Below are 7860 nucleotides of genomic sequence, written 5' to 3'. Positions count from 1 at the left end.
AAAGCCCTTGGGAGAGCCCTGATACAAGAGCTGCATGGGTAGGGAGATGGTTCCCATGTTTAGTCACCCAGGGCCCAGGGAACATCCATATAATGACATGCATCTCTCCCCACATAGAGACGAGTATATATGATATCATGGAACCTGCCAGCCTGCTCTGAAAGTGAGATCTGTTACCAGCCAAAGCTACAGGATCTGTAGGACTTGGGGTAGGTGTGTGTGTGCACATGTGTGTGTTGTGTGTGTACATCTTTGCGTGTGCATGCATATGTGTGCAAGTGTGTATATGTGTGTGTTAGAAAAGCCTCCCTCAAAGGAAGATGCCCTAAGGATTGTGCTTTGTATGACATCCTCAGAGTTAAAAGACAGAGACCTACATGCACGTGAGTAAGAGGCAGGACAGTCCTGTGAGAGAAGATGGTGATGCCGGACACTGGGGGCATCGTGTCCACCCCATGACAAGCAATGCCTTCTGGATTCATGCGCCCTCTCAGGACTGTGGGTGCTGAGCTCTCGACATGAAGCTCCAGGCATGGAGAGCCCAAGGCCTGGCCACCTCCCTGGGAAGCTGTGCTTTCCACCTGAACTGGAATTCAGAGGTCACACCAGGAGGGGATTTATTGGATGTCAGCCTTTTAAGGTAGAGTTAAGAGGTGGCTAAGTTTGTTTGGTTTTTTAAATAGAATTGTAGGAAATTCAGGACATAGAGATGAAGGAGCATTTCCCTGAAGAATCACAAAGGGAGAGATAACCTTATTGCTATAGTCTGCCCTTGATTTTGACAGAAAGATGGAAAAAACAGATGCATTCAGGAAGACAAAAACAATCAACCTAAACGTGATTGTACAGGAGACACGAACATGGACCGTGGCGGCAGCAGGATCCTCCTGAGAGGAGTGATGACAGGCAAGTCACGTAGGTGCTGGGGCCTCATCTTCCTCATCTCCAAAGTGAGGAGGGGCAGCTGAGGCGGCCTCCAGAGGCACCTCCAGCATCCAGGAAGCAGAGGCTCAGGGTCAGAAAGGCTCGACCCCAAACCTGCCTCAGACACGTCCTGGCTGAATGGCCCTGGGCAAGTCACTTAGCCTTTCCCAGCCTCAGTCTCATCATCTACAAAACAGGAACAATATTAACATCTAATTCACAAGGTTGACCTCAGAATCAAATGAGATATCATATGTAAAGTGCTGTGTAAACCCTAAAGGGTCACCTGGATAAACACTGCCTGCAGCTGTTCCTCTGTCTCTCTGTGTCTCTCCCTCTGCTCCCTCTGTCTCTCTCTCACACACTCACACACAGACACACACAAACACAGAAACACAGATACACACAGAGACACACAGACATAGACACACACACACACACACACACACACACACACACAGACACCCTTCTTCGCCCCCAGGAGAGCTACATTTGCTGAATCTGCCTTGGATGTGGTTTCCCCCAACAAGGAAGAAGAGCCAGTTGGTGGAGAAAGAAGGGGAGCTGAGCGGAGGGGGCCACTCCCTTTGGCTTGGTGACAGAGGAGAGGAGAGCAGGGCTCAGGGAGGCCAGGCCAATAGATTTGGGCAGGACAGACCAAGAAGTTTCAGAGCAAGGTTGAGTAGAGATGCATGAACTGCAGCCCAGGGCAGCCCAGGAGGCCTGGGAGACTGAAGGTACAGAACTGCTAGGTGGGTGATCTTCCAAGGAAGCCCACGTGCGGACCCAGGGCACACCTAGACCAGATCCGGTTTTTGCAAGAAGACGGGCACCAGCCCAGCTGGGCAGACAAAGACTCCTGTGGATGATGTTGAAGATCAAGCATTGAAGCTCAGGACCATCTGAAGCTGGTGAGAAAGGTGAAGGACAGCCAGCACTGGGCACCAGGGGACAGCAGGGCACCTAGAGCTCAGGTTCCGGGAGTCAGCATGACCTGAATTCAAATCCACCCTGATACTTAAATGTGCCACCTCAGACAAGTCGCTAAACCTGTTTGCCTCCATTTCCTCATCTGTAAAATGGGGACAAACACCTCCCTGCAGGGATGCTGTGAGGATAAAATGAGATGTTTGTAAAGCTCTTAGCTTTACGCAATTGGCACACAGCTGTTTGTCCTTTCTGAGAGGACCAGTGATGGCACGGGCGATGTCTCGACTTGTTTGTGGATTGGACTGTAGTGGGTGCAGAGCTGCATGGGTCATCAGCCTTGCCCTCTCTTCCAGAGCCATCAAAGTCCAGTGGCAGGACAGCAGTCAGGACGACTGGCAATGACCCGGGATGCACTGGGTGACCCTGGCATCCTCCACATCAGACCCAGGGCTAAGCACTCCACAAAACCTGCTTCAGCTGCCTTCATGGCCACTGGAACACACTGCTCCCTTTTGCCCATTCCACTGGGAGAAGTCTTCCTGTGCGTGGGGTAGACACCCCCTAACTCACTGATGGATCTAAGGTCTATTGGTTACCCTCAACCTGGTTTAGTCTATATGTTGAGACAGTTTGACCGAGGTGTGGCTGCTGCACATGCTACAGCCACAGGCGAGAGCTGGGGGGGCAGGTGGACACCAAAGGTGAATGTACAGTAGGTATTTAAAAGTGCTTATTCCTTTCTCCTTTCAACTTCCTTGTTCTTTTCAAGGCCATTGGTCCAGATCCCCCACATCTCAGGGTAATGGACAGTCACTCCACAGACCTTTGAAAGAACTTGAAGAATGGGAGAGATCCTGGAGGACAAGATAAGGTCTTTTCTTGTTCTCTGGACTTAAAAAAAAATAAAAGGGACAAAGACTGAAAAGAAGACCCCAGTGACTTTGACTTCATTGCTTGCAAAATTCTAGAATAGACCATGAAAGTGATGGTTAGGGCTAGAAAAGGTAGGAATGACCACATGGCTATACCCAGAATGGGCCATGAGAGATGAACCTCTTGGCCTTTTTGATAAGTTGACCACCTTGAGAGAGGTAGTATGCTGTAGTGGGTAGGGGGCTAGCCTCAGAAACACAAATACCTGGTTCAAGTCTTATTTCTGAAATACCCTGGTTGTATGTGACCCTGAGCCAGTCACTTAACCATAGGGCCCCAGCATTTTCTCTAAGACCATCAATCCTAGAACTGTTGTATAACTGCATTTATGAATGAGAGTTCCTGGTACCATTTCTGTGAGAAGGAAATGAAACTAGGGTGATAGTAGAGAGGAGGGCAGTAGACAGAACTGACCTAAATTTTCATGGAACATTTCAGAAAATCTATCATGTTACTGAACCAAGTATTCTGGCCTTACATTTCACATTTGCACAAAGTGAGGAGGGGGTGGCCTGGACCATTACAGAGTAATGTGCATTAGGTACCAGTTGAACAGTCAGACCCCAAAAGTGATCGTTCATGCTTGAACATCCCCTTGGAAGAGGTTTCCAGTGAAATGCCTAGAGATTTGGGCATGGCCCGGTGCTAGCTGACATTTTTATAAATTTCTTGGTTAAAGATATATATGGCATGATTGGGAAATGTGCAGATAGCATCAAGCTAAAACATTAAATGGGAACTCAGAAGCAAACTGTTTGGGCAGGTTAGAACATTAGGCTGAACGTAATAAAGCATAAAGTCACAAGATTAAAGGATCATAGCCTGATACTTTCCTTCAAAAAAATCTTTTCCAAAGTGTGAAGGCAGGGAAGCACAGCTAAAGAACTCCTTTCTGAAAGACCTGCCTAGTGAGCGTGAAGTTCGCCATGCAAAAGAATCTGGATTTAGATTTGGAAGAGAGATCAGAAACCATTGTTGACTCTAATCACAGAATCTTGAGAGCTGCCATCACAAGATGGAGTCCTCTCGCTTTATAATCAGAAAATGGGGCCTCCGAGAAGAGAAGGGACTTATACTCACCATTCCTGGTATTGTGTGGGGCCAGCGTCCCTTCCTCTGTCCTGAGCTATGTTCTTCCATGGTCAGTGACTGGTATGTTATAGGATGAAGGCTTGTTGACTCACCTTGGAGTGTTGAATGTCATTTTAGGAAGGACATTGTTAAGCTGTACAGCCTCTGGAAAAGGATGATGAGGATAGGGAAGAACCTCAGGTGCATGAGAGAAGACTAGGTCTGTGCTAAGGAAAAGAGTCTTGGGCAGAGAGAGGTCACACAGTGTCTTTAAATAGCAGAAGGCTTGTGACACGGCAGAGAGATTAAAGTTTTCTATTTGCCATCAGAAATTGGGACGAGGATCATTGGTTCAAAGTAGCAAGAGAATTCAATCTTCATTTAGGGAAATACTTGTGATCAAGGAGAGCTGTTCAAAGGGGAATGGGCTACCTGGGGATGTGGTGACCTCTACCTTAATGCACCCACCTCCCAGCACCACAGACTAAAGGAGGCCTTCAAGCAATGCTTGGAAGATCAGCTGGTTTTATATTATAGGCAAACTGGAGATCGCATAGAGTTTAAATGACTTCTGGGCTCCCTTCTAACTCTGAACCTCTGTGATTTTCTAAGCATCTCAACCACACAGCACCTTGGAGAAGGCTCTGAGGAGTAAGTCAAAAGCAGCCAGAATACAGATGTGTTTATAGGGATATAAATAACCAGGGAAGTCACAATTGTAAATGGACTCCTGTAATGGCAGAGAGAGGTGGATGGCTTTCTGCATGTAAAATCTTTCAACACACAGATAGAGTCATTAGTGAAAACACTGATAATGTTGAGAGTCTCTGGAGAAGAGAATTAGAGTGCTATGGCACAGTATCCATCACGGACTAAAACAACCTAACAAGAAATTACTGAGTGCTTATAGATGAGTCGTATTAAATATACATTTCTTTTTTAAATTCATTAATTTATTTTTAGTTTTCAATATTCATTTCCACAAGATTTTGTTACAATTTTTTTCTCCCTCTCCTTCCCCTATCTCTACCCCAAAATAGCAAGCCTACTGAATACCCCTTCCCCCAATCTGTTGTCTCTTATATCCTCTCCCATCAACCTCCTAACTTTCTAGTAGGGCAAGATGGGTTTCTATACCCCAGTATCTGTATATCTTATTTCCCAGTTGAATGTAAAAAAAAAAAAAAATTTAAACATTTCCTTTGAAAACTGTGAGTTCCAGATTTTTTTCCCTTCTTCCCTCCTCACCCACCCCCACTGGGAAGATAAAAGCAATTCAATATAGGTTCTACATGTGTAGTTACCCAAATCATTTCCCTAGTAGTTATATTGTGAAAGACTAATTATATTTCCTTTCATCCTATCCTGGCCTCCATTTATTCTATTTTTTCCTTTGATCCTATCCCTTTTCAAAAATGTTTCCTTCTAACTACCCTCTCCCCCAATCTACCCTCTCTCTTATGATCCCCCCTCTTATCCCCTACCCCCTATTTTCCTGTAGGGTAAGATACCCAATTGAGTGTGAATGTTATTCCCTCCTTACGCCAAATTCAATGAGAATCAAGTTGTCCCATTCCCTTTCACCTTACTGCTCTTCCCCTCCATTGTAACAGTTTTCTCTTGCCTCTTTTATATGAGATAATTTACCTTAATCTATCTCTCCCTTTCTCCTCCAAATAAATTTCTCCCTCACCTCTTAATTTTATTTTTTAAGATATCATCCCTTCATATTCAACTCATCCTGTACCCTCTGTCTATGTATATATGAACATACATATGCCCACACTCATATACATATTTATATACTCATACATGCTCCTATGCATATATATATATATATATATATATATATATATATATATATATATATTCTCTGCAACTATCCCTCATACTGAGAAAAGTCTTAGGAGTTACAATTTTCATTTTTCCATGTAGGAATTTAAATAGTTCAACTTTATTAAGTTCCTTATGATTTCTTTTTCCTGTTTACTTTTCCATTCTTCTCTTGCTTCTTGCATTTGAAAGTCAAATTTTCTGTTCAGCTCTGGTTTTTTCATCAAGAATGCTTTAAAATCCTCTATTTCATTGAATGACCATATTTTCCCCTGTAGCATTATATTCAGTTTTGCTGGGTAGGTGAGTCTTGGTTTTAATCCTAGCTCCTTTGACCTCTGGAATATCATATTCCAAGCCCTTTGATCCCTTAGTAAAAGCTGCTAGGTCTTCTGTTATCCTGATTGTGTTTCCACAACACTCAAATTATTTCTTCTGACTCCTTGCAGTATTTTCTCCTTGACCTGGGAATTCTGGAATTTGGCTATAATATTCCTAGGAGTTTTCTTTTTGGGATCTTTTTCAAGAGGTGATGGGTGAATTCTTTCAATTTCTATTTTGCCCTCTGGTTCTAGAATACTAGAGCAATTTTGCTCGATAATTTCTTGAAAGATGGTGTCTAGGTTCTTTTTTTCATCCTGGCTTTCAGGTAGTCCAACATTTTTTTTTTTGGCGGGGGGCAATTGGGGTTAAGTGACTTGCCCAACATCACACAGCTAGTTTACGTGTTAAGTGTCTGAGGTCACACTTGAACCCAGGTCCTCTTGACTCCAGGGCCAGTGCTCTATTCACTGTGCCACCTAGCTGCCCCTAGTCCAATAATTTTTTAATGATCTCTCCTGGATCTATTTTCCAGATCCGTGGTTTTTCCAAAGAGATATTTCACACTGCTTTCTATTTTTTCATTTGTTTGGATCTGTTTCATAGTATCTTGGTTTCTCATAAAGTCATTAGCTTTCAATTGCTCCAATCTAATTTTGAAGGCATTATTCTCTTCAGTGAGTTTTGACATTCCTTTTCTGTCTGGCAAATTCTGCTTTTTAAGGCATTCTTCTCCTCATTGGCTTTTTGGGCCTCTTCTGTCATTTGATTTAGTCTATTTTTAAGGAGTTATTTTCTTCAGCGTATTTTTGGGTCTCCTTCAGCAGGCTGTTGACTCACTTTTCATGATTTTCTTGCATCATTCTCATTTCTCTTTCCAATTTTTCCTCTACTTGTCTTACTTGATTTTCAAAATCCTTCTTGAGCTCCTCTATGGCCTGTAACCAATTCATATTTTTCTTGGAGGCTTTTGGTGCAGGAGTTTTGACTTCAGTGTCTTCTCACTCCATGCCTTGATCCTTTTTGTCCCCAAAAAAGGATTCTATGGTCTGTTTGTGCTTCTTTTGCTTGCTCATGTTGCCAGCCAATTTCTTGGCTTTTGATCTCTTTGCCATGGTAGATCCCTGCTTTCAGAATGGAAAGAGCTATGTCCAAGATCCCTGGGATTTTCATAGCTGCCAGAGCTATTAGTTGGGTACCCTCTCTATATCCCCCACAGTGAGCTCTGGCTCACTGGTCACATACCCCAGCACCACCACCCCAAACCACAATACAGATCCAAGCAGGTTAAAGCAAGAATGATTCCCCTCTGAACGGTTGCTTGGTTCCCCTATGATTTACAGGCCAGGAGCTCCTGAGGCAGCCAGGCTGGGCAGCCTCTGCCACTTCTTGTCCAGGGAGCAGGGGCTGGACCACACTCTTCAGTACCCCTTCCTCCCCACGGTCCAATAGAGTTCTGCACTGACCTTTTACTTTGTCTTTGGTGTTTATTGGTAAGTCTGGAACCTGCCATAGCTACTGATGATTCACTTCCCTGAAGTTTTCTTGGTGGGCTGCTGGTCAGGTGTCCCTGGGGCTGGAACCCCATGGCTCATAACAGTCTGAGCTCAGCTCCTAGTTCAGTGCGATAGACCCTTTCTATCTGCCTGCCAGGAATCCTTCAGTGGGAGATTTGTTTCTCTGTCACTTTGTGGGTTCTGTAGCTCTAAAGTTTGTTTAGAGAGTCATTTTTACATGTATTAGAAGTGATTGGAGCAGGAGCCCATGCCAAGTTTGTGTTTCTACTCTGCCTTCTTTAAATATGCGTTTCAATGAGACATTCACAATTAATGCAATAGGTCTAGGGCT

General features: G+C 44.2%; 1 long non-coding RNA gene across 1 annotated transcript; it reads left to right on the top strand.

Annotated features, from left to right (window-relative positions):
• LOC138166007 (uncharacterized) lies at nucleotides 1-2782 on the top strand. The gene is made up of 2 exons (XR_011169517.1): nucleotides 1-1835; nucleotides 2624-2782. It is a non-coding gene; the product is annotated as an uncharacterized lncRNA (long non-coding RNA).
• Nucleotides 2783-7860: the final 5078 nt, after the last annotated feature.

The sequence above is a fragment of the Petaurus breviceps genome, unplaced genomic scaffold (assembly GCF_028583685.1).
Source record: "Petaurus breviceps papuanus isolate PSGF00001 unplaced genomic scaffold, PetGlider_PUasm1.0 218, whole genome shotgun sequence".
In the NCBI taxonomy this organism is placed as follows: domain Eukaryota; kingdom Metazoa; phylum Chordata; class Mammalia; order Diprotodontia; family Petauridae; genus Petaurus; species Petaurus breviceps.
The sequence above is the reverse complement of the archived record's forward strand: the minus strand, read 5'-3'. Positions and strand labels throughout refer to the sequence as shown.